The 26,695-nt window shown below is 37.1% G+C and overlaps 1 long non-coding RNA gene across 1 annotated transcript in view; it reads right to left on the minus strand.

The window, feature by feature from the left end:
• Window positions 1–491: 491 nt before the first annotated feature.
• Window positions 492–26,695, minus strand: part of LOC148638924 (uncharacterized) — a 100,070-nt gene continuing 73,866 nt past the window's right edge. The window contains exon 3 of the long non-coding RNA XR_015930902.1: window positions 492–540. This is a non-coding gene — a long non-coding RNA (uncharacterized LOC148638924). The remainder of the gene's footprint in view (window positions 541–26,695) is intronic.

The raw sequence follows: 26,695 nt of genomic DNA on the forward strand, positions 1-26,695 counted from the left end.
TGTAAATTTCAAATTATTGTCATGACCTTAACTTTATCAAACATGTATGTGCATAATCATTTAACTCTCAACATTTATATTGTTAACATTGGAGTTCTACTTTTCAATCAACATGTTTGAAAAGTGTTTCTTATGAAGAGCATAAAAATTCAATTTTCAAAGTATTAATCCTGGTTGTCAAGTGCAATCATAATAGCTGATAGTTGCAGGATATCTCTTGTATAGAGAAACTCTTGGGCACAATTCCATTAATGAACAGAATCACTCTGTTTTGACCTGGCGCCTTCAACTAATGTTCAGTTTTCTGACTCGGATAATGGTGGCTGCAATCACAAACATTGATGATTATTCATGACATTGTTGAGTTTATGATAAAGAGGCCAGAGCAGAGAAGATGAGTCAGCATAATGGCCCTTTAAAGTCCAGAAATCACTGGGGGTGGTTGGTTGTGACATCATTAGGTGTAGTGTCCTCCACCCTGCAGGTTCCTCATTGGTGATGGAAGAGGTTCAGGTGGAGAGCTGAGTAAGTACGCATTGGCTGCAAAGCAACAAGTAAAGGTTACTTACAATCTTATAAGTAAAAATAGTAGAAACACAACATTTCAGCCGTTGATCTTCTTCAGGTATTATATTTTAATTCAAATTCTAACAATGAAATGATCTAACGATTATGAAGGAATAGCGTACTTAATGCTTTGACTTCAATTCACCTGGAGGAGGAAAGGACAGTGCTGGTGGGAGATCAGCAGTGTCACATGGAGTCAGGAAGCAAGTGCTGCAACAGTCAAACTGGAGTGGAGAGAGGGGAATTAGAAAATGTGACCAGCTCTATTGGAAGCCAGAGAGCTTACAATGTGTAGTTAAGCGGAAGTGTGAGATTAGAATTTGACCTCGTCCAAAATGTTTGTTTAAAGAAACATCATTAATATGCCATGCACACCACAGAAAGTGATGCTTTGGTTTTCTGCAAATGTAATTGCAGAAAGTTTTTTTAGAAATTGCTGTTTCAGTAAGCAGAAGCACACATAATGAAAACAGCATTTTACAGAAATTAGTATCAAAATAAGACATAAAACAGCAGTGCAAAATGAGTGATATAAAATGCCATGCTGCCTATCAGTCACTGGCATCTTCTGTTTATAGCGTTCCCACATTATTCTTTCTGAGCAATATCACTAACAGATCATTGTAGTGGCATCGTGAATTTGGGACAGGAAACTTGCCAAACTGATACACAAAGACAAAACGGATGGCACAGGTGTTGTTTATGTGAAAGTGACATCCATCTGTAAAGTGGAGGAAGCTGTCACTCGTCAATGGGATTTTATCTTACACCTGTCTTGCCTTCTCCCGATCAGCATTTGTCTGCCAGAGTCATCAAGGATTTCAGCAGTCTTGTTTACCATGTCGGTACACTGCTGTTTTTTTATATTAACACTGTGAACATTTGAGTAGATTCTTTAGTGTTTCAAATATTCTGATTTTATTTTAAGTAATTTTGCATGGGGTGAAGTTAAATACTGTACCATGATTATTAGAGTTGAAATGAATGTGACTGTATATGTTGATCAGTAGTATTCATCCATCCATTCCCAGAAAGCTGCTTCCTGTTGGGTTGATGTGACTTTCACCAAAGATGTAAACATCACCCAAGAGCACATCCTTGAAGCACAAGTGATAAGGTGAGACCACAACCCTGTACACAATACATTACTATTCCAGCATAGGACGTACACATACTGTAGTGATATTCAAATTAACCCAACATGTGTCTTTTGAATGCTGGAGGAAATCAGAGCACCTGGTGAAAAGCCTCCAGAAAATACAGAGAACATTAAACTTCAATACAAGGCAACTTTGTCTAGATTTCTGCCAAGAACTCAAAACCTACTGTATAAGGCAGTGATGCCACCCAGCAGTCCCACTAAGACAAGAAAAAAGTAAACACTAAAGTAAAGTAAAAAAAAAAGTAAACAGGCTGTCACTTTTTTATCAAAAAAGAAAGACATTTATTTAAGCCAAGCAAAAACCCAAAAGTATCTGACAGTTGGCCAGACATTAGATTCTTGGCAAGAATGTAGTTTAGCTTTATATAATGTAAAATGAAATGGATTTGCTCCTCTAGATTGTCAGTTCTGTGCCACGTATTTAAAAAGGTTCATTGACTGTACAATGGTCAGGTTGCATTTTCAAAGTATACTGCATCATCCTACACAGCATAAAGTGAGTTGGTGGAGAACCCAAGGTCCCTGGTTAATACAGTATATTGGATACAAAACCCTTCTGCTTCAAATCACTCTTGTTCAACATGACAGCGGCTTTATCTATTTCATCATCATCTGGTATAGATTGTGTGAAATATCTGGCAACCCACGGCTCAGATCTTTGCACTTGCTTGCAGAAATACTCCCTATACATAACAGCAATAGAATAGAGATGCTAAATTTGTTAACTCCACCATATTAAGGTAATGTAGTTAATTATATTCTTGCTGGTGGAACCAACTTGTTAGGTTGGTAGTGCTTTATTCTTTCACATGTGTATCCTAGTACAGACCTGTGAAGGTCACTTCATTCAAAGAGAAAACAGTTGCTAACTTCCACATTCAGGTTGGAGATATTCATCACTCAAATAAGTCTGAACAATACTTTAAATGTGACAGGCAGAGTTGATAAACTGTGCTACACACATAGATTATAATGATTACTATATGGACATATATACTATATAAGTCATGTTTTTGTAACAAACTGGCTGCATGCTGTGCCACTGGTGCAACTTTTTTTAAAAGATTGCTGTCCCCAGCCAAACAGGATCAGCCGATACAGATAATTTGTTTTGTATAATTTTTACCATACTACAGTCTAAGGACATATCGATTTGAATGTAGCAATGCTGTATTCTGCGTAAAGGGATCATTGTCTTTATACACAAGCTCGCATATCTTACTGTAGCTCTCTCCATTACAAGTAGAGAAAATCTAACAAAGAAAGTAGTCCTTCTAGTCATCTGTAGTCGTTGCCAGTAGCAAAGTAATCAAAGAGTTTTATCATCTTTCTTTTAATAAGATCCTTATTGGATCAATGTCCACATTGCAGTTGCTATTTCCCCACAACTCATGAGCCATCCTCTTGAAAATATTTTTACGTTGTTTCTGTGAGCTGATTCTGTTAACCTGCTCTTTTCTAAGGCATAACTCTCCTCCTCTCAGACATGAATTTTGACATGAAAATACTCTACATCTACTGCATTTCTGGGCTTAAGAGATTCCTTTTACAGGAATCTCTTTTACACTGTCTCTACAATGTTTCCAACTTAAAAAATATATATTAGCCCCTGTTAGGACTCTTGTACTTAGAAACCCTCTACGTTTCATGAATAGGCAAAAAATAATCTCCCTTTTCTCTGCCTATTTGAAGTTTGTTTCTGGACAATCAGTGGATTGGCAATCTAATGGTATTGCAGATATTTTAAATAATTCAGGTATTAAGTGAGTGACTTTGCAAGCACAATTGAGCAATATTCTCCTGCTTCAAGGAGGTCTATACCCCCTTCAAGTCCTCATTTCTCAGCATGCCATTGCTTGGGGCGAGTTTGCTTCTTCTTTGCATTGGATGTCTTGTGTTCTCCCCTCTCCTCCTGTTGATCAATGTTCATGCTTGCCTTCAGTGACATGGTTAGGACAACGGCCCCCCGCCCCCCCCACTCAGTAATTGCTTTCTGTCTGGGTTGTTGGCTCATTCCATCTTCTCAAGGGGGCAGGGGAGGGGGGAACATGCAAGTGGGGTGGAAGATGGAGCGGGTGAGAAGAAGTGAAAGACAAAGAGGATCAGGACATGATGAGCAGGACCGGGACACTTGTATGGGAATTGTATTCCTGTAAAACAGTGGACAAAGGATCAGTTGTAGTGCCTTGGCTGCACAACAGTACATTACATCTTATTTGCGTCAGCACTTAAGATAAGCAAGCTGAAATGGAAATGGATTTCATTGATGAATACTGTATATGCAGGAGAGACGTAAAATTCCTTGAGGGCCTTGTACCTTCTGGTTTTTGTTCTGACATGAGTCACTAATTAAACAATTATTTTGATTTTTATCTTGGGCTTACACAGTATTTTTCTCAGGAATTTTTACGGATGACTATTCAAAGCAAAAGGCAAAAAGCACAGTTACCTACAATATAATGTTGCCTCAGAGTACTTTCTGTTCAAACTTCAGTTCCTTTAGTCTGTCTTTGTAAGGCTTCCCATTACAAACATTTGCACAACATACTTATTATTAAGTACGTTATAAGTATACTTATTATTAACTAATAATAATTATAATTGGGGTGATGCTGCAGCAGTAGGGCTTGTAACCTTTCTTATGTGCTTTATTTTGGGGTTTGGGGAGGTGGTTCAATTTAGAACTATGGTTGTAGTATATCTTCGTCAGTCTTCAATAGTTTGGTATCCCATCCAGTGTATACCCCGCCATGTGCCCAGGGCTTGTCGAGATAGGCTCCTGCTCCCCGTGACCATGAGGTGAATGAGGTTAGAAAATTGTTGGATGGTTGTAGTATAGGAATTTAAATCCGCTTACATAGAAAGAGAGAGTTTTATTTTATTCTTTATATTTCCAATTAAAACAATACCTTATCAATGCTTGTTATTTTAAACATACAGATCAATGAACAAAATCATTAAAATATATTTTTAAGATATTTAATACATCATATGAATTGAAATAGAGATAAGAGAAAAAGAGGTGGGGTGGGGTAGACATAAGAGAGATGAGGTGAGAATGGGTAGCAGGTGAGTAAAAAGGGCGTAATTAGGTTGAAATGTAAAGGACAGATTACAAGGGGAGGTGTGGAAGGCAGCAATCAGTAAATGAATGGCGAGTTTGAAAAGAGCTTACTTGATCACTGAGTGCTGGGAGAACGTGTGAAAACAGTCTAATAATGGTTTCGGTTTCTCGTGTCTTTCTAGAGCAAGAGTCATTTTATCCCTGTGAAAGGACACAGAGGACACAGAGAGGCCAGTGTGCTCGTGATCAGTGAAAGTAAGATTAACCATTACAGATGATTTGAAAGTTCTTTGTTCCTCACTGCTCTAACGTGTTCCCTGAAATGACCAGCCAGGCATCTCCATGTTTTTCTAATGTAAATCGCATGGCACTTGATGTAAATCGTGAGACCAGATGAAAATTGCCGTTTGGGTGCTGAATCTTACTGGATTAGTTTTAATGTGCATGCTTGAAAGTGTCACTTTCACTCTTCAGTGAGCATAAAATCCCACTATTTAGCACAGCTGGCTTGATTAGTGTTACAGATCTCATGGAAACATAACTTTTATAGTGATATAATCCCTTAGGATACCCAACAGCAATGAATTATCTTGCACTGGAAGGCTGGCCTTTTGGTTCAGCAGAACGGGAGGAGGCATTATGTGCATATACTGTATAGGATGGAAGTGTAGCCTGAGAGATGGTGGTCAAATGCATACTAGGGGTGATCTGCATACAATCCATCGGTACCATGGACTGTGAATGCTATACAGTGCTGTAACATGCACTTCTATGAGAAACAAGTGGATTTGCAATATCTTTCAAGCCGAGTCCTGTTACACTAAGTTGTGAGCAATAAGCCTTAAATTATATTGTCTCTACATAAATGCACAGATGTACTACTGCAGATCACACAGAATGTTACATGAATACATATGTACTGTATCAGCACCGAATCTAGCACAAAACAGGTTATAAGATACAGCACTGTTTACAGTCTTTTTGAACTTGTTTTACTCCACACATTCTCTCTGTGTAAAAGCAGCTCATTTTAATATGACAGAGCTTTTTTTTTCTCTGAATACTGCCTGCAGATCTAAGATGTTGGGTAACTGGCAGTCTTATCCAACAATTCAAGATCCCAGGATATATGTGATGTGTGCGCACAGCATGTAGCAATGCTATAGCTGACTTGCTTTTGCGTGTGGAATCAATTGATGTTATCTAACAGTCCATGTCACTGTGATGTTGCTAGGAGATTCAGGCAACTATCTCAATGTTTCTTAATGAAGCTGAATAGCTTACTCTTGCAGCCTTTCAGCTTCTCAAGGCCAATTGTTTATTTTATTTTGTGCTATTTTGCGCGGGTTTATTGCTTCTTGTCCCTGTATAGATATGGAAACAGTTAAAGCTTTGCCAAGTAAATAAAACAGATTGGAATGCTTTTTCAGCAATTCTCTGGCCATTAAAAATATGACCTTCACATTTTACTTCAACAATATGTAACAATGATGTCAAAGCTGAATCAACAGAAAAATATCCTTTATAATGTGCAGTAACATGATTTCTTCCCTGCTTGATATGATCTTTTAAAATAATCTTATTTTCCTACATCTGTTTTTTAGATTTCCCATTTATCTGTGAACACAGTTAACATCCTAACAACAAAACAAGTGAAAGTACTATAAGCAGTCTGTGGGGAGATGGTAGCTAGCTTTTTAAGAGCCCATTTAATATAAACATATGAATAATTCTTTCATTTGTTATATATAATGAGATAAGCTACATATTGACTTCTATTAATGCAATTAGTTGGACATGTATAGCACATAAAAATTACACCCTATTAGAATGTCAAATGTTTTATTTAATCTGACTTCAAATTTCAATACAATGAATAAAGGCTCTATTTTTATTGATAACTCATACTTTAAATGACACCTGCCATGCCTGCTAAAGACATAGGTATTGAAAACAAAAGCTAGGTGATCCTCATTTGGTCCCGGTGTTTGATCAGTGCTACAGTATAAACAGTTCATCTCAAACTTGTTCAATAAGAGTAAAAAGATATGTTTAAATAAATAAAAAAATGTTCCCACCTTATGACTTTATATAAGATAGATCACCTTAAATTAGTTATTTCAAACAAAAATGCAAAAATATCTCCCAGAGATAAGGAGGGGCACAAATGGCTATTTCTGCATGTACTGTATAGAACACCTGCTATAATTTAATATTTCTGTACACTCCCTATATTTGTTGCATACACCCGTGTTTTAGATAACATACACTCATGTGTTCAAGTGGCTGCTTTTAGCTGACTCATCCCATGAAATGTTATAATTCACTCTTCATGTTAAGCAGAACACAACACTCATCTTCTGTGCATAAACAAATCAAGTGATCAAACTGAAAAAAAGTTTAAAACATAAAACTCTTCAACCCTTGCAACAAGAGTTTAAGATCTCCAGAGTGGATAGATACAGTAGATTGACAGAAAGATGTAGTTGGGTTAGACAGAATGATAAGCATATTTGCAAATTTTATCATGCTTTATAATTTTATCATATTAGGGAATAAACAGGTCAAATCCATCCCCTTAAAACGCACACACACAATGAAACACAAAAACATTTTAATGGTTCTGGCTAGTTCGAAACTTTTGAATTATGAAGACCAGAGTTTTCAGTGATCTGCTTCACCCAGAAATGAAGAACAAATTGACTGCTTCCAGAAATGGGCCATTTGAACTGGAAGATGAGAATTGTAATAATGAGAGACTGGTTATAAAAAGAAGCAAAGCTGGGAGTACTGTTGCTACTCAGTGTTGCTCAAAAGCATGTTGTGATCTGACTGTAAAACGTATTAAAGATGAACTTATTTACCCAGCCCTATAAGCCCTGTATGTGTTTCTTTGGTATATCCATCAGATTTATGGAGCTTATTTTTCCTGAGAATGTTTACATAGAGAGAATAGCAAACTCTTAAGGCAGAAACCCCAAATGCCTTCATTTTTGTTTTCACAGGAATGAGGGATTTCGTAGCAGAAACCATTTAAATAGAAATCCAAGAGCTTTTTGTGGCACTGAGGTGAAGCAATATCATACAGTATATATCATAACACCCCCTTCAGCACTAATTTCTAATTAAAAGTAACACTTGCTTTGTAAGTAATAGGTTACTTTAAGGCTCCTAATCACGGTATTCAATTGCTTAGAATCTGGCACAACAGGAAATCAAGGAACCACGGCACTAATTGTTACCTAATTGTTGAATTCTTGCACTGCTGCTGAGTTTGTTTAAGGAGTCTACTGGAAAGTTCAGATTAGTGACTGTGCTTAACCTTTGCAAAAGGCTTTTTACATTTCTTAAGTCTCTTAATTAGAAATCACCTCCTATGTGAAAGAGCACTGAACAAAAACATCTGAACATGTTTTTTCTTACTAGCTGTATGCCCTGTTATTTTTACAAAGACATCTGCAAATGCACATTTTTTTACAACATACTCTTTTCTGGGAAGTGCTACATTATAGCATGAACTACCTTAGTGATAGACCTAAAGCTCTAGCCATGATGATTTGTGGTGTTTTTATCTTTATACTGAAATGAATATGGAATAAAGTATAAAAGACAGGCAGGGATAAAAGAAACATACTTTGATCAGTAACTGTTAAAACAAAAGTCAAGTCAAAAGTAAAATAAAAAGCTGCTAGACTATATTTGTTTCTATTCCGTCTGTTCCTTTACTCAGCTATGAAAAAAAAAAGTTTATGCATTGACACTTATTTTTTGTTATTCAGTTAATCCAGCATGCAAAAGACTAGTTAAAAGTGTTAGTGTTAAAAGACTGGTTAGGTTTACATTTGGGAAACTATAAATGAAACTTTCTCCAAATTAGGCCAGACAGCTAAAACAGATAGGAGACCATTGAGTCTAATTAACCTCAAAATCAAGTCCAAGGGTCAGCAATTCTCATTATGATGAGTCAGTGGGATTTCTGGTTTTTGTTCCAGCTTATCTCTGTGTGACTTAATTGTATTGATCACTTCTTTAGTAAGCAGAAGGCACTTTCTAGGCATCTATTTTCTCACAGGTTCCATATCAAATCTGCAAGACCTTGGTCTTTGGGGACTAGAGGTGCCAACCCTTCATCCAAGCTTGTGTGCTTTCATAGTGACTATTTCGGCAAACTTACTCCCAGTCCCAGTTAAGGCCCAGTACAGCCTCTTGGCACAGTAGGTTAGACCTCCATTGTCTGGGCTTTGTGGGTTGGATGTACCGCTGCCACATACGTCTAATTGCACATCCTCTACAATGTGCATGGTCTTCCACACAGGTCATATGATAGAAAAGCATCCCCAACGAGAACATCAGCAAATTAGATGATTTCCCCTGCAGTGGTCTAAAAACAGAATTGCACAATCTATTTCTTAACTACTTATTTCCGCTTTATATGGTTTAACAAACTTCAAAATTAAATTTAATTTTTAGGTTTATTAAGTTTAATGCTTAATTTTGGGGGTTTTAAAGAGAACTGTTGAAGCTATTGTCTTGTGGTCCTCCAAGACCAAGGTTGCATACATCAGTTGTACAGTAGGTGATTAAATTAAAACAGAATTTTCTTTTGCCATGCATTTAACACCCATCCAACTCAAAACATTAAACACTGTATATAGATAATGCGAAACTAAAATGCCCACTGGAAAATCCAGTAGACAAATTCACAGATTATAGTATAAACTATTAGCAAAAATGTACCCAATCCCATGTAGTTAAATGAAACAATAACCTTTATTTAATGCTGTTACTAAAATGAAGTCACATGCCACAGCTATTTGATTCACCATCAGTTTCTACCTTAAGACATTAGTTATAATTATGTACATGTTTAAAATGCCCTGGAACTCTAGGGTGTTAATGTTAATATCCCTTCTATAGCACAGATTAGCTGCTGCTGGATTTTTATAGAAGCTTCATATAAGCAATATATTGGCTTTAAATGGCAAGGAATTCCCATTGCCCCGTCCCAAAAGCAGATTGGTGATTCATCCCCTTAAACTCTCTAATTATTAATGTTATGGTTAGGATTAGCATTGAGAGAAGCGTTGGTGTTTTGTTAAAAGATATGTACATATACAGTCCACTCAGAGCCAAAGACATTCCTAGACAGATTTGCAGAGAAAAAAATGAGAATCTGCCACCCAGAATGGGGACAATCTCACTTAAATATCAAAATGATAATTAAATGAACATTTGGAATACATGTGAGTAACAAGTTCTACTTCACCTCTGCTAATCTAACTTATAATTCTCCTTGACATCCCTTCCTGAAAAGCTATAAATACAATAGTACTGTAAGTCCCTCTCTTCATCACGTTCATCTTTCTGCTTCCCTCCTCCACCCCATCTGGATGGCTCTCAGGCAAAAGGGCTAATCCAAACATTCTCTTGCCTAATCTTTCAATAAGCACTGCTAGATGCATTTTCTTGTTGGGTAATGTTAACATTCTCGGAAACTGATATTTGGAGAAAAAATGGTGGTTATACAGTACCACAAACACCTGAAAAACATACTGTATGTTTGTGTGCTATGTTCCATGCCAGGAAAAAGACATTAGGGTGACTCACTGGTCATTAAAGATCCCATTTGGCAGGGGTGTTAACCCCAGCGTCATGACTAAAAGCACTCCGGGCTTGAACAGTCTAGTGTTGGAAGGAACTATTTAAATGCAACATTGTTTAATTCCTGGATTCACTTTCTTGAATAAAGTCTAGGATCCTTTCAGCAGAGAAGATTAGGATTTTTTTATCTAACCACAGTGGAATAGTTTGTATTCTTATTTGTCTTTTTTTTACTCTTATATTAAGAGAAATGTTGAATTTCAATTTTACCCAAGTCTGCAAACTCTAGATGAAAAAAAGAGTTTCAAAGTAAATCAGAATCCTCTGATCCTCCGGCCCTCTCAAGTCTTTTTTTGACATATGAAAGTAATTTCTAACATTTCATACATCTCTCTGTAGTGTTGTTTGCGATACACTAATTGATGGGAATAAGAAAAGCTATTAAAAGTCTTTATTCTTTCTTTAGCTTTTTTGCTTCATGTGCGTTTCTTAAGTTAATGTTTGAAGACGATTTAAATAATTCAGATTTCCATGATTCAATAAAGCTCACATTTAATTGTGTTTGTGAGAAACATCCAGAAGTAAATTGTCTCCTCCAGTCCATACTGTCCATACTAATTAGTCCAGAGCTAATTATCCATTAAAGAGCAATCATAAGAATTTTTGCTTTACTTTTGTTCTTATGAGTATATCTGTGAAGTGGCTGGCAAACACATAATTCATTCTCCTGAATATGGATCTACCCACCCCCTCTTTTTGGTAAGAAGCTGATTTTCGCTTCCATTTCTGCTTGACATTTAGTACTGCTGCCTTGAAGGCTCTTGGGATCTTGGTTTGATTCTAGATTGAGGAACCTTTTGTGAGGAATTTGCATATTCCCATGGATTTTCTCCACCTTCATGAGTTTTCTGCCTAGAACTGAAATAAATAACACGATGTACAGTAAGGCTCAATTAATATATTTGATTATTGAAAAAAATCAGTCTGAATATGTCCACTACACTATGAGATTATATTTATATTTATTAAGTGCAATGAAATGTATATAGTAAAATTATATAAATTGCACTTGTATATACAGTATATATACATTCTATGGAGCGTATGGATAATCTAAACATACAGTATTTGTCTGTCTTGTCTTTGTGTGTTTTATTTTTCCTTTCCAGGATCAAAATTCTTCAGGGGCAGACTTTCAAGGGCAGAGTACCATGACTGTATTTTTTCCTAGCTTCCACATGTGTATAGTTGATCCTCTGATAATGAGCAGTATATAATGATGGAATATGAGATAACAACTGCATTGCACTCAGAAGATTGTTTTATTTAAATGTACTTACAGACACTAGGAAATAACAAAATGTTGATGTATGAGTAAAATACATGTTTTTACTTTTCTTGTAGGCATTTCTAATACACATTTAATAAAGTATGTGGAAAGGTTATAGAGGCTGTGTATCTGTTATGGTTCAGGAGACAGATGTATGTACTTTCTGTGACTTTGAGTGGACTGTACTTTAACCATTTGGCCATTAGAGAAAACAAGAGCCAACTCATCAAGCATAGGTGTTTTCAATTAAATCTTAAGTTCAGCATCAATAAGACTATGGCAAACTGGAGCTCTACTGTAGGTCACTGTTAGATATTGTTGAGTGTGCTTTTTGTCATTGTTCTTCAGGATGAAGAAAAGCAAGAATCTTTGATCTTTGATAATGGTATACTGAATGGTTTTTGCCCCCTGGGGTGATTCAAATTTGAATCTGGATATTATTCATCCAGCTCATTCATTTAACAAGAGTGTCTTTGTTAAAATGCTAATTGTACTAGAAAAAGGAGGAGTGTTTTATTTTTTGTTTATACAGAATTGTAAACTCCTACACTGTTTTAAATTAAAACATCTTAACAGTTGCCTTAAAAATGCTGAATATATTGCCTAATGTTGTCTATTAACTTTTATCATAAGCAAATAGCCCTTAGGTACTCGGTCCACATGGTCCACGTGGAAGTCAAAGACCAGCTGTATTTAAAGTTGTATTTTTAACATATTACTCACATCACTCACAAATTCATATTGCAATGGACTGAGGTTTCTAAACACACCCTGAATGACTATAATTTTCCATTGGAAAACAGTGAATTGACTGTTTTGAAATGTCAAGTGCCATTAATCTCTGCATTGCACTTGAAGACTCTGAACAGAGAAATATCTATTTTAGTGTATCACCCAAAAGCAATACAAAGGTGGCTAAAAAGAGGGACGTTATTGTTCTGGTGAAGCAACTATTCTTAGCTTATCTATCCAGGAATCAGATGTGAAATAGTCACCCTGATCCTCAGCAGTAAATAACAAAGCCCTTCTGGTCGTCAGCTGTTTTTTGTCTAAGAGTATATTTTTGGGTTGATTAATGTATTTGGTTTCATTTTGATGTTGAAGAACTGAAATTAATTCCACAAAGCCTTCTTTCTACAAATAGTAAAATGATTCTGTTCATTTAGCCTGTGTCTGTGAAGCATCAATGTCAGCGTTTCCTTTTCTTTGATTTCTGTGTCTTATTTCCTCAGTGCATTAGAAAGCAAATAAGGAGGTTCAGAAACAGCTGCACTGTTATAGGAAGGCAGGTGCGGATAAGATGGTTGCTTTTGTCTGAACTGCTTTCCCCAGAAAGCTATATGCAATGACCTACCACCCTCAGTCACTTGACCAATTGGAAGATAACTGGTAGGAAGAGAATACCTTAAGTGTTGGATTATACAGTACTTGATGTTATGTGGTGCACTAGAGGGAAGGAGGAAAGGAATCTCTGTGTGTGTCTGACTGATTGATAGTGGAGCTTTAGGTTGTTGATTGTGAGGGAATTAACTAAAAGTTTTACTAAAAGTTTGTATTATATCTTGTTGACTATGTATTTCTTCACTTATATTTTACTAACTCTGTCTCAGGATGTCTTGCCTCAAAAGATAATATAGCCACATGCTGTCTTTATGTATAGCTGGCATAGTTCTCAGGGAAAGGACCAGTGACCTCTCCTGGAACAAATGATCTACTCAGCAGAAGGGGCTGCTTGTCATGCAAGCTGGCAGTAAAGGAAATATATGTACTGATCAGCTTTTTAGAATGACCATATATAGACACAATGCAAACAGAGAGTCATTTTGGAGTGTATCTTGTATTGTCTGTTTCACTATATAAAAGAGCACTGTAAACGTGTCTTTGGAGTCTTGTGTCCAAGAGCAAGACTCCCATATGCATATGAAATAAAGACAACTTTCAACACAAATTCTCAGCTGATGCGCTTTGTTTGGCACAACAATTTAACTGAGTTTTGAGACAGAGACTTTTTGTTTGGAGATGGTAAGCAGTGTATCTTCCCAGCTAGTAAACAAAGACAAACTTTGAAAAAGTGTAGGTAGAACTCAAAGAGAAGCTTAGGTTTTGTTTTCTGCACATAGACTTTACTTTAGCTGTGATTCTGTTTTACAAATACACTATTTCAAGATATCTCCCCATACAGTATATATCACAATACCTACGTAGAATACTATGCCTCATCCTTTTCAACAGATTTAAACATTTGAAAATCTAGGACTGGAAACAAACGTGGTCAGAAATTAAAACAATTTAATCTCTTCAGTATAGGCTTGAGACATTATTCAACAAGTCTACAGCTAAAGACCATGTCCTTGAGGCTCCTGATTCTGTCTTCGCTTCTATATATTAGAATATTCCAACTGTAGATACTTTCATTGCATGGTGTTTAGAAGAGTAACACTTTAAGAATTCTTTATAAGGACATATTAATAAAGTATACAGTAAGCATTATTCCTTATTGTAGTGTTCTGCTCCCCCCCAGTGTTGGACTGTCCCACTTCTGCCTCACACTCTACCCTAACTGCAGCTTTTTCTCCTGCATTACCCTATAGAAGGGGGTCCCCCATATTCTCTTTCTCTTTTGCCATATGTCTTATGAATGTCTTGCTATTCCCATTTGGCTTTATCCCCAAGTGACTAGCACACCCTCTGTAAACCACAGGGCAATGAACCCCCTGTAGCTGAATCTAAGGTTCTTGTTTCCAGCTGGCTCTGTGCCAGCGACCCACTTCTGAGAGCCAGGGTATAGGGCCATTTGCTGCTTTATGATGTTAACAATTCTGACATAATAATAGAATTAAGAGCATCTTATATAATTTTAGATATTATAACTAATAGATTATTTACTTAATAAACACTTAGATATCTACACCAAAGCACTGTCTTCAGAAAAAAAACAGACATCATCTTTAAGAACAGACCCGTGCTGCCAATTCAGTCCTATAAATCACTGTGATAGGCTACAAACTTTATATATTTGCAAGCCTGTCAGAATTTGAACAATGAAAACAGATATGGACAGAGTACTTCAAGGTTACATGCAGACCCATCAATATAATAAATATCTTTACTTGTCAGAATCCCCAAATATAATATGACTTAATATGGATCAAATTCCCCAAGTTTGCATTCTGGAAGGCAATTTTAAATTCTAAATGTCAACATAAGGCTTTCAATTGAAAGTGCAAAACATATTGTAGCACTGAGAGAACCAAACTGTATCACTGAGCCTGACCTTTTAACCTACTGTAGAGCACACACACACAGCCTATTATGCAGCTGGTTAGAGAAATGTACAGTCACAAGAAAACAAGGAACAACAGACTAACAATCTGTATACATTGATAGGTGAACAAAGTTGCCAGGACGTTCATGTAGAAATCAAGTTTAATTGTACAGTCTTTTTAAGAAAAGTAAGTGTGTTTCTCCTCTGAATAGGCTTGTGCATATTTATGTTGATAAATCATTTGAAATCACCATCTGGGATGCACAATTTTGGAAAAGAATAGAATATTACATTATTCAGGAATCCTGACAAACAGTGTATCACATTCCATGATGCAAACAAAAAGTCATGGTAGCAAAGCATAGAAATGCTTATTTTTGCTGCAGATAAAAACATACAGAAATGAAACACCAGCCTTTAAATATAAAGAGGTTTAGTTCATTTGCTTATTTAAACTGATCTAAAACATGTGAATGCTCAGCCAATTAAATTATGCTCTTCATCTTTTAAATCTAATATCACAGCTGCAATGCATTAGTGATGCCCCCTTCTTTTCAAAGACTGAAAAGATGCATCTCTTCTAAATTATGTGAATTGAAGCAGCTTTAATTTTATGATTAAGTCACACACATGTTCAAAATAAACAGCTAATTAATTGACTTTCATTAATTTAAGTAGAAAAGACCCCTTACATCTGGCCAGACTAAGACAGCAATTAGTAAATGTTAAATCTAGTTTGAACAATGCAGATAACTTTAAAAGGTGAGTGTGAAATACAGCCTTTATTTTCTAGTTAGATTGTTGGGTTTAATATCTTCTGTCTGCGTTAAAAACAGACAAAACACAGCAGTTCAGACTAATGTCTTTTTATATCAACCATGATTAAGTGGTTTCATCTAATGGAATGAAAATTACCTGAACTAAATAATATGAAAAAGATCTGCGACAAGTTTTCTGACATCTCACAGAAACAGACAGTACACACACTAGTGTGTACCTTCCCAGACACAGTATCTTTAAGAGGTATCCAAAATATTTTCAGATTTACAAAGATCTCCAGTGTGCAATATTGCTGAAGGTAATAAGCAATTGAGAGATGCATCTTGGGAATGGATCAGATGGATCTGAGTAAATGACAATGGACTGGATTCACAGCGGGATGAACATTACTTCACAGGACAAAACATGTACTGAATTAAAATTGACCAAAATGAAGAGAGGAAGCCAATATGCTGCAGGTGTACAGTATATAAATCAGGTGTTCCCATTCCTGGTGAAATGGTGTGTCTGCAGGTTTTTCATTCCTCCTTAAAGTCCTGGAGTAAAGAGAGACTATTCACCCAGTTCAATTAATCCAGTTGTGTGTTGACCTAAGTCATTAAGAGCGCAGCTGGAGTGACTATCTATTCAATTCAGTTCAAAATACCTTATTCTTCCTCAGGGAGGGAAAAGTTAAGACACTTTCACTCTTCAGGACTAGATTGGGGACCCCTGATATAGACACGCTGTGGTGAAATACGTTACCATAGAAGCCACAGGATACAGGAAAAGCTAAAGGCCCCCTGTATAGGATGCCTGTATCTTTGATAGATTAAGATATTCTATATTTACATAAAGCTGATACTAGATAAAAAAAATGTGAATATCATTTGGTGACCCAAATAAAATGTTTTGGAAACAGGTCTAAGAACACATCCCATCTGTTAGTAAGCTATGTGGTAATTATAAAAAAGAAAAAAAATAGTTAAGTAGGAAAATGAATTAAAAATCTTATCAAAAATATGATACCATGGCAACAAGTTTACACAGTCTGACTCATTCAATTGGGACCCATTACTTTAATGAATACTGCATTGTGACCAGAGAAGGCCTCTCACTCATTTAAGGAATCTGGCCTCATTTCTCCTCCTCAAGTCTGGGAAGTGGTTTTTAAACATGACAGTAGCTTTTAAAGATCAAAGTCAAAGATTTAGATGTGAAAAACGTGGTTGGAAATACTAGACATTTGTGCCTACTGTATGTGTACAAGTTAAAATTAGATGCTGTTGAGTGCTTGAAGGTTTTACTGAAACAACGCAACATTCTGTAATGAAGTTATGAGGTAGCTGCCCTTGTAAAATGTAATTTACCTGTGAGAGTGTCTTCAAGATTTTACATTTAGGTTATCAACAGTATATACAGTAAAAGAAGTGGCTTGTACCCATTACTTGCCAGTATAGTGTCTGGCTCTCCCACGAAGGTACTTTGATGAAACATTTAATATACAGTACGTATGGATGGTATATAAAAACTGTTATTTGACATTTAAAATGTGCAGATTGAGGTGGGAATAATTGTATAACAATTATACGATTGTACTTTCTGTCAGGGTAAAGTGTGTCACGAATGTGGGAAAGGGCAAGCCGTTGAATAGCAAGGAGAGCAGTAAAGACCCTATGCGAAGCAGCAAAAGGGGCAACATGGAGCCCAGGCTCAGGAGGTCAGATGATGTTGGGTAGAAACCTATGCCCTCAGGCTGTGGAGAAGACGACCTGGTGCTAGGCGGATCTCAAGGCATCCGAACCCTCAATGCTGAAGGGTGACCTGGAAATATATAGCCCCACACAAAGGCACACCGGAAGGACAAGAAAAGCACAGGGAAACTAGGAACAGGACAGAGTAGGAGCGCCCTCTTACTGAAGAGGGCGTGACAAATTGTTTCTTGCAAATACATACTCATTGCAAATCCGGTTATACTGAGAAAAAACCCTTCCTTTGAGGTACCCCCTCCTCCAAGCACCCCTTAAAGTTAGCGTGGCAATCAAGGGGCTGGGGGCACTACCTACCCTGCTAGATAAAGCCAAGAAGACAGGAACCTGGAGAGAAGAAGCAAAATATAGAACATGCAGCATTATTGATTACTAGAGGCAGCTTCACATATCCTTCCTTGCCATTCCCTGGATGTGTTCTATTATTAATTAGTGTAAGGGTGCTTTTAACCTATCTTTGCATAGATGATTTATGGAAAATGGGAAGTAAAGGGGTCGGGAGTACTTTGTGTTTGAAGATGGGAAAATGAGTTGGAGATGCCTACTAAATATCTGAATGTAAATTGAAGTTCTGGATGAATGTAATGACTAGCAATTAATTCTTTCTTTAGATTGCTTTAGATTTATATTATACCATGGACAATCTTTATCTGATCTTGCCAATATCAATTTCAAAATTGTGGGTAGTTTAATACAATTTCATCATCTTTCCATTATCCTTGCTATGATATTTTCTTTGTACTCCACCTCTTTCTGTGTTTATGACAGATTTCACAAAGCAGAATTAAATTGAAATGAGAAAAAATCTTTCTTTGGAAAATTTGAAAACTGCAGGAATTCAAACAAAAAACAAACTTCTTTGAAAGTATAGTGTGATTGTTTTCCTTGGTACCGCTGGAGCACTGTGGAGCAAGTTAGCTTTGACATGGTAGTCAGGTACACCCCCCAGGTCTTGTAATTTCTCACCTTGGAAATGCAACCTGACAGAAAGCTTCATTCACCTGTGTGCTGTCTCATCTGGCCGTCTCAGGTGAAACAGGTTGTTCAAGGGCTGCACCTGACAGTGTTCTAGTGTTTCATCTCTAAGCCTCTCAAGTCCCTGTGTTACCTACAGTAGCTCGGACTTTTTTGAGGATTTCTGATTTGACTTGATTCAACATCATTCCAGGATCACCCCTGTGGTTGTTATTTTTCTCTGCTTACTTGGCTTGGGCCCTGCTTGTTTATCTACGACTTCACCTTTTATTCTCTCTTGTGCTTTACTACTTTATCTTCCTGTATCTTCCTGGACCTGTACCTTTGCTTTGCTGAGCCCCGACTACTCACAAAGAATACCCTCTGTGCTTTATACTTTGATTCACTGGCTCTGACCCCTGTCCACTTGACTAAAACTCCAGACTGTGTTTAGTTTGTTGCCATGCTTGCTTGTATTCACTGTGCTGTTTAGTTTCACTTTCACCTGCTCAGCTGCTTCACCCCGCAACTGGGATCAACCTACAATCCACAGATCCACGCTTTGGTCCACCTTTGGTCCAGCAGGTACAACAGTGACACACTAGAACAGGGGTCGGCACCTTATGGGCATCATGGGCACGCAGGGGGATTTTTAATGACTTGTGTGATGCGTGTAATAAGCCAGAAGAGATTTAATTTTTAAAATAATAAAAACTATGCTTGACTGTTCTGTAATTCTCTGCCACATGCTACCCAATGAAAACTTGGTGTAGAAAAAAAGTGATTCACTTGGTTTATTTACTGCATTATTTTTAGCGGGGCTAGCCCAGTTTTCACAGAAAAGCTTCCAATCTTTGCTGCTGATAACATTTTTCACACTAAATTATGTATTATTGTGAATTGTCATTGTATTATTGATCAGGAAAATCTTTGGGCCAGAATTTTGAATTATGGGTTTAATAATACGATGACTACAGTGGTGCAAATAGTGAATTTTCTTGATGCACAGTCAGTTTCAAGCTCTGCTTCAGAAGTCGTACAGTGCATACTTAAAGTGTCAAGCTACTGTACGAGCCTGACATTTGAAAAACAAGGGCAAGGATCACATTAAATGGTTAGATGATGTATATTAGTTCATTAACTTTTGATATTATTTCATTTTTTATACATCAAGATGCAAGTAGAGCTATTATTGACATTAAAAAAGTATCAATGTGTCACTCCCTGTACACCTAGAGGACGCTCTACCTCTGTCCTGTTCCTAGTTCCCTGTGATTATTCATGTCTTTCCGGTGTCTCTTGTTGTGTAGCCTATTTACTTCCTGTGTATGCCCTACTCGTTGCTTAGCATTGAGGGTACAGATGTCTTGAGACCCGCCTAGCACCAGGTCACCCCTGTCCGTGGCCTGAGGGCTTAGGTTTCTTTCCGACATCTTCTGATCCCCTGAGCCTGGGCTAACCCCCGTGTTGCCCCTTTTACCGCTACGCATAGGGTCTCGACTGCTCATCTACTGTTTCCACGGCATAACCTTCCGACATCCATGACACAATGGGAGGATTCTTATGCATTGCGGTGACAATATTCGACAATCTAATGACAATAGCACAGGGACAATATCCCAAACACGTGATCCAAAGGCTTGCTCTATAGGAGAAGCACTGAGTCCGGTAACCAGAGAAATCCGAGAAAGACAATTAAAAAAACAATATCAAAAAAGCATGGTTGAAAAAGGCAGGAGTACAGATCAGGAACCAGGAGATCAGTCAAGAAGGTTTGAACGCACACGAGAGAATTCAATAGGGAGCATGGGTTGGTGTGTGAGGGAACTTAAAATTCTGAAGGGAAGGAATGTGATGGGGTCAGTTAGGAATGAGATTGTGAGACAGTGGGTTTGGGAATGCAACGGTGTTTGTGAGAGAGAGTGCAGGGCATGACACTTTATGTCAATTCTAACTAAAACAACAATACATCTGCCATTAGCACAATCTGATTAGTGGATACATTTAATTTTGTTTATGGTTCCTCATAAATAGGACTAACAGTCTATTCTTTCTGAACTGTGCTATTAATTTAGTGTATACAAAATCTCTTTGGCACCTGGTGGATGAAAACTGACATTTTAAACAATAAGATGACATAAACAATAAGCACATCTGGGTGCAGTTTACTGTAGGTAACATTAAGGTGTTGCTTAGGAACCAGTGAACACAATTCAAACAGGAATAAAATATTGGTAGCACTTAGACAGTAGTGTCTTACAAACACCATAATAAGATAAGGCATGATGGCATTGTGTAGAAGCCTGCATTCAACCGACTGCAGGGAGCATATGCAGTACTGTAGAAACAGCCTACCCAGATTAGTCATTCAAGAATCTCCACATCCACCATTACTAACATATTGCATTCACTGTGTAGACTTATTAAACAAATCCTTGTCTCCCTGCAGGAGATTGTTAGTCAAGATCAAGTTTTAGGTGGTTCTAGGGGACTGCAGTTTTGACCTTCACCCATTGAATTCATCAGACTGTCTAGACAACGAGGTAATTATCAGTGGTAATCTGAGTCTAACACAGGAACAGACATTTAATAGAGCCCATCCTTCTCTTCATGAAATGGTGAAAAGGGAGTATCAAGAGAACATTTTATCTTAAGAAGCTCAATGTAACCTAAATGCCAGAACAGGCCATAATGACAATGGAACAGTCAGGCTGTGGTTATGACACTATTGCACAGCACTAGGAAAAAAGGCCATTTGTTAGTTACTGCATCTAACATTGAAGACATGTTATGTGGTTAAAGATCTAAGGGAATGTGGTTAATCAACAAAACTGGGCATTTTCTTCCAGGCATCTACAGTCCTCAAGTGTTGCAGAGTCTATATGTGTCATTCAAGGGAAATTACATTAGTGAAGATAGAATAAGATACCATTATCACTAAAATTCAAGAACTAAAAAAACAAGCTACCTACAGTGGTATGAAGAGGAGCCCAAACTGCCAATGACACGTGAAAGGCCCAGCTGTGCTGGCTACAATGCCAAATTGAACGTTTGGGAAATATTACAACTCCAAATATTGCAGCGGGAAAATCTCCCAGCCCTCCCAGGCTCTCTATATAATTGTAGTGTCCAGTGTTTAAGTAGTTTGTCCCCTTGGAGCTGTTAGTTCAGACTGACCCACATGACAATGAAGCCAAATGCTTCACTCTAATGAGCAATTAACTAATCAGCTAAGAGAACCAAGTCCAGTTACACAAATGTCAACAAACTGAGTGTGTAATGTCAATATGTGGCACATCAGAGAAGCTGAGGCCACATGATGGTACCTGTTACACCTGGGTGGGCAGCCGCTCACAATCCCCGGTTGCCCCAGGAAACCGTCACATTCCCATGAGGAATCACAGATCTTTCATGGAGCTGAGGAATCAGGCCAGATGCCTCTCAGTTCTGACCTCCCCCTACCAGGCAGGTATGCGGTCATCCCACTGACCGGGTTCCTATTTATTCCCAAATATCCACTCTGGAAGTGCTCTGACATTGAACCCTCTATTAAAAAAGTCCTAAAGGTGATCAGGGCTACTGTCTATTCAAAAAACTATTTCTCTTCATAGAGAAAAATATAGTCCATCCAATTGTCCACTGAAGCTGGTTTATGGACTTTATTGATTGGATATTGGCAGAATTTGTATTACTGTATGCAACAATGAGGTAAAGGAGAAGTTCACAGCTCTGTAATATTACAGGATGTTAAAGAAATATCCTAGATCAATATTTTGCAATTTTTGGAGCTTCTTTCCAGAATATAAACTCTGGTTGTTAATTTCTGATAAGCTTTAGTTAAAGTTTGGTAGGACCAAAGCAGTGGCTGTTTAGGATCCTGACAATGACTACAATATTATGGCTGTAAGCCTTGAAACAGCAAACAAATAAGTCATGTATTGAGACTCTGTTAAGAATTCTAGACATAAATACTGTAATACTGGAGGGGAAGGCTGCCTAGGCTGAAGATTGAATCTGAATCATTGGTAGTATACTGTAGCCCTGAGCTGTTGTGCAAAGCAGTGTTCAGTTATGTATTAAAGGGTTTTGGAAATGTAAGAGAGGCACCATGTAGTTATTCATTAGGCATGAGTTTCATAAATCCCATTGGATGTTCAGACTTGCATTTCAAGGTACAGCTGTCTGGAACTGAATTTGGTGGATGCTGGCATGCTTGATCAAAGACTTGTGCTTTGGTCCAGGGATTTGTAAAGGTTTGCGTAATTCAAACCCACAAGCATATTACCTCTAGATAATTTCATTTAGTTACTTTGAAGGTCATTTGGATGATAAGGATGTCCTGTAGCTGATCTGCTATTTGGTTTGTACCTTGACAAGCAAAGAAGAGGTGCTCTGTATTTGTTAGGTACATCTGAGTGGCTGTATCTTAAGGATACCTTTTTTAATTTAAGGTTGCAAATGCAACTTTTCTTTAACAAGCCACTGCAGTTCAATCTTGGTCCAGGGGAGCCAGCATTTCTGAGGGTCTCATCACTATTTAGCTCTTAAAAGCTAATTTATCTACTTACTGGCTTACCTTTACTAATTAAAAAAGCTTACTGGGCTCCTCGGGTGCTGCTTCTTTAAGGCGACCCACCAGACCTCCACAACCAGGACTGCTCAACCCTGCTCTATAATATTGAGACTGGTTTATCGATGACAGGTAATCATTGTGTCCACGTTTGAGAATATAACACGTATTCATAAATTATACACATGTGGTGTGACTTACCACTGCTGAGTAAGCTGTAGTTCAGTGTAGACACAAAATCACAATTATTTAGTGTTTGCAGATGTCAACAGCTTTTACATTTAACAGACATGAACATTATTTTCATTTATCAGGCATGCCATATGGATGATGAACACATACTGCACTATGTGTTTTCCATTATTGTAAGAAAAATTCTTACAATTTTACAATTTTACAATTCATGCAGCATGAAGTAATATTTTGGATTTCACTCAACTCAGAAAAGGACAAAAAGGAGTCAATTCCTGATAGAGGTAAAACAAATTTGTCAAAGTTTACTTCAAAGCTGAGAGACCCTTTGAAACTGCATAGATATTTTTACTAATTTGGCTTAAGAATATATCACTAAAGGACTTTATATATTCTGTCAAAAAGTATCCAGTTAAAGTGATGCTCCTATTTAAAAAAAAAAACAATTTAGCACAACAAAAACATCATTTGACACCCTTGAACTAGAGTAATGCTACAAGGCTGCATTCTCAAGTCACAAGACAAGTGTTGAAGAGATTAAACTCATTGACCTGCCTAATTAGCCGTGTCTAATGGCTTCATCTTACATTTTTGCAGAAGCACTACACAGGCAGCTAATTCCAGGAAGCAGTGCCACCCAGCTGCCTGTCCCAGAGGACTGTTATCTGCAAGAGGCTAGAGTTTAAAAGGGTTTCTGTGACTCCAGGCTTGAGGCTTCACTTTCTTCTCTGAAGTCTTTTAGAGTAAACCATTCCTGTTTTTCCTAAATGTCAGTGTATAGGAGCATAACTAAATCATCAAACAGATTCAAGGCAACACAGTAGATATACAGTATAATCATGCAAAGTATCATTTTTTTACAGATAACTGTAACCACTGCAATAAATCAAATGGTATAATGCACCTTTGTTATATGATATTATAATAAGAAACATTGCACACATTACAGAAAGAGCAATACAATTGATAAAAAAAATGTTTGAACACAAAATAAAAATGCTAGTCTGCATTCTGTTTTAATTCACTATAAAAACATGGAACTACTCAAGCTTGCATTTGAAGTTGGTCACCTGCTCTGCAATCCTTTTATTGCACATAAAATGTCACACTGTATACAGCATGCAACAGTGGTTGCAGGGTAGCCCCTGGCAATGAGAAAATAGAGCTTGATTTTGGATGTCTGTGTTGTCTGTATTAAATGTTATCTGACAGGTATGCCCCTTCTTGATTTTTGTCTAAATCTTTATTTGCCATATTTGTATTCCTAAGATTTTCTTAATTTATTTGTTATGCCATATGGGCCACTGCATTCTAAACTTTGATTTACTCACTCTTGTCTTGAACCTGTTTTTTCATTGTGCAAGATCTCCTTAATTGTCATGGTTTGTTCTGAATCCATACCCATTCTGCCCCATTCTACTAGTCTTAAATCCTGTTTCATTCGTTGAATTTGCTTAACTGAATTATAAACCTTTGTTTTGAACTCCAACTGTACAGTTTCAAAATATATTTCAAAGTCATAGTAAATTATGGCTGAGGTTCTCTAATGGTTCTTCCTAACCAATTTGTAACCAAAGATTCATGGGTCCTCTGAACAACTGAAAAAGAAAGCAATCGTTAGCCATCTTCATTGTTTCTGTCTTAGAGTGTGAGCTTTTTATGCTTTCTGTATGACAAAATTTTAAACCATGATAACATGTTCCCCTTCCATATATATTACAGATTTAATTATACAGCATAAAAGTGTATTACAATGTATATCTCTATTTTGTGGTCTGTAACACACTCCTTAGACTTAAATCTATTTTATAAATAAATCTGGCCTTTGTAGATTCTGAGACCCTTGATTGATTGTCAAAGATCTGTCAGCCTAGTGGGTCATTCTGAGGGTCTGTTGACCAGTCAGTAGACCCTTTTTCCCATGCTATACGTTTCTGAAACATGCTACACAGCCTTATAGTTGAAAACAAAACCCTAGCTTCTTTCAAGGAGCAACTGGATGAGATCTAACTATGAAACAGGTTAGAAGAGGTAAATAGATTGCTCTCATTTGTAATCTTTCTTATGTTCTTATTTAGGTTAAGTTTCTATTCCTAAATGCCCTTTTTAAAGAATAGTTCGACACTTGCCCCTTTCCCATCTTTAATTTCTCTCCCAATGTATTCACTGATGCTTTATTCTTCTAAAATGTGAAAAACTAAGAATGCAAAGCACTTCAGTGAATTGTGTGACCTGTAACTACTGTACATATCTGCTTAAAGCATGTTAACAAAAATTTGAATACTGCAAGTACAGTTGTTTGTGCTGCTGTAAGTACCTTAAATGTTCTTTTTGTTTTCTCTAGTGGTGTATTATTGGCAAAACAATAGCTACTGCAATGGCAAGTTACTACAGCATTTTTTCCTTGTGGAAAACAACAAGCATATCCAGCATCCAGTTCTATGTCACAATTATATTCACAGAATATTCACTTACTGTAGCATTCCTTTTAAATCTGCTTTTTTACCTTATCAGACAACCCAAAAAGTTGTGAGTTCTCACTAAATTATTGAACAGTCATCGTGCCTGACAAATAGAAAGTAATTATTCCTGTATTCAAGATGGAGATAATTCCAAGTTTACAAATATAAATCATGATGACAGACCAAAGAAACATAATCCAGGCTTTTCACTCTCTGTAAAAGACTGCTAAACAGACTCTTAGACCTCAAAATTTGATTAAGGCCTTCAAAATCTTAATCTGGATAAGTAACCTTAGATATTTTCAAATTAAAAGCACTGGCCAGAACATGAGGGCAAGGTGGCCATACGATGTCATCACAATTTTTTTGTGAATAGTACCCTGATTTCCAAGAGGTCGGTGTGTACAAGTCACAGTAACTTTATTACCTAAGGAAAATGAAGTTAAGCAATATGAAAAGTCAACCTGTAAAAAATAAAGCTATTTTGTCCTGCTGAAAACACAAGGCACTCACAGTTCAGCTCCACACATGGGGAGTGGGTTTCATCATGTGTTTTCTGTTTGGTGAATCTCTAAGGCTGAAAAAAACATTATTTCAAAAATGCAGATGGTAGCACTCAAATTGGTACTGTACGTCAATACTTGAATGATTTTTAATTGCTTGTCATTGGCTTTTCACCACATAGTCAATGTTTACACGCACTAAGCCATCAAATATGGGAAAGGTTTTTTTTAAGTTTAACATTAGGGTATTATTAGAGCTAACCCTCACTCTTTACCAGAATAGTATAACTGATAACCACCTCCTTCACACACACATCACAATTGCTGCAGTCTCTTGATAGAGAAAGGAAGAATGACATTTAATTTTAGATTATACACCCAAAGATGTGTTAAAATGTATTGTAATAAGACAGGTGTTATGGTACCATGGCAGCATATTGGCAGCAATTATACTTCTAAGTGTGTTCTATGTTATCTTAACTGTGTGTTTTGACATT

Source organism: Lepisosteus platostomus, chromosome 27 (assembly GCF_059453375.1).
Source record: "Lepisosteus platostomus isolate fLepPlt1 chromosome 27, fLepPlt1.hap1, whole genome shotgun sequence".
Taxonomy (NCBI): domain Eukaryota; kingdom Metazoa; phylum Chordata; class Actinopteri; order Semionotiformes; family Lepisosteidae; genus Lepisosteus; species Lepisosteus platostomus.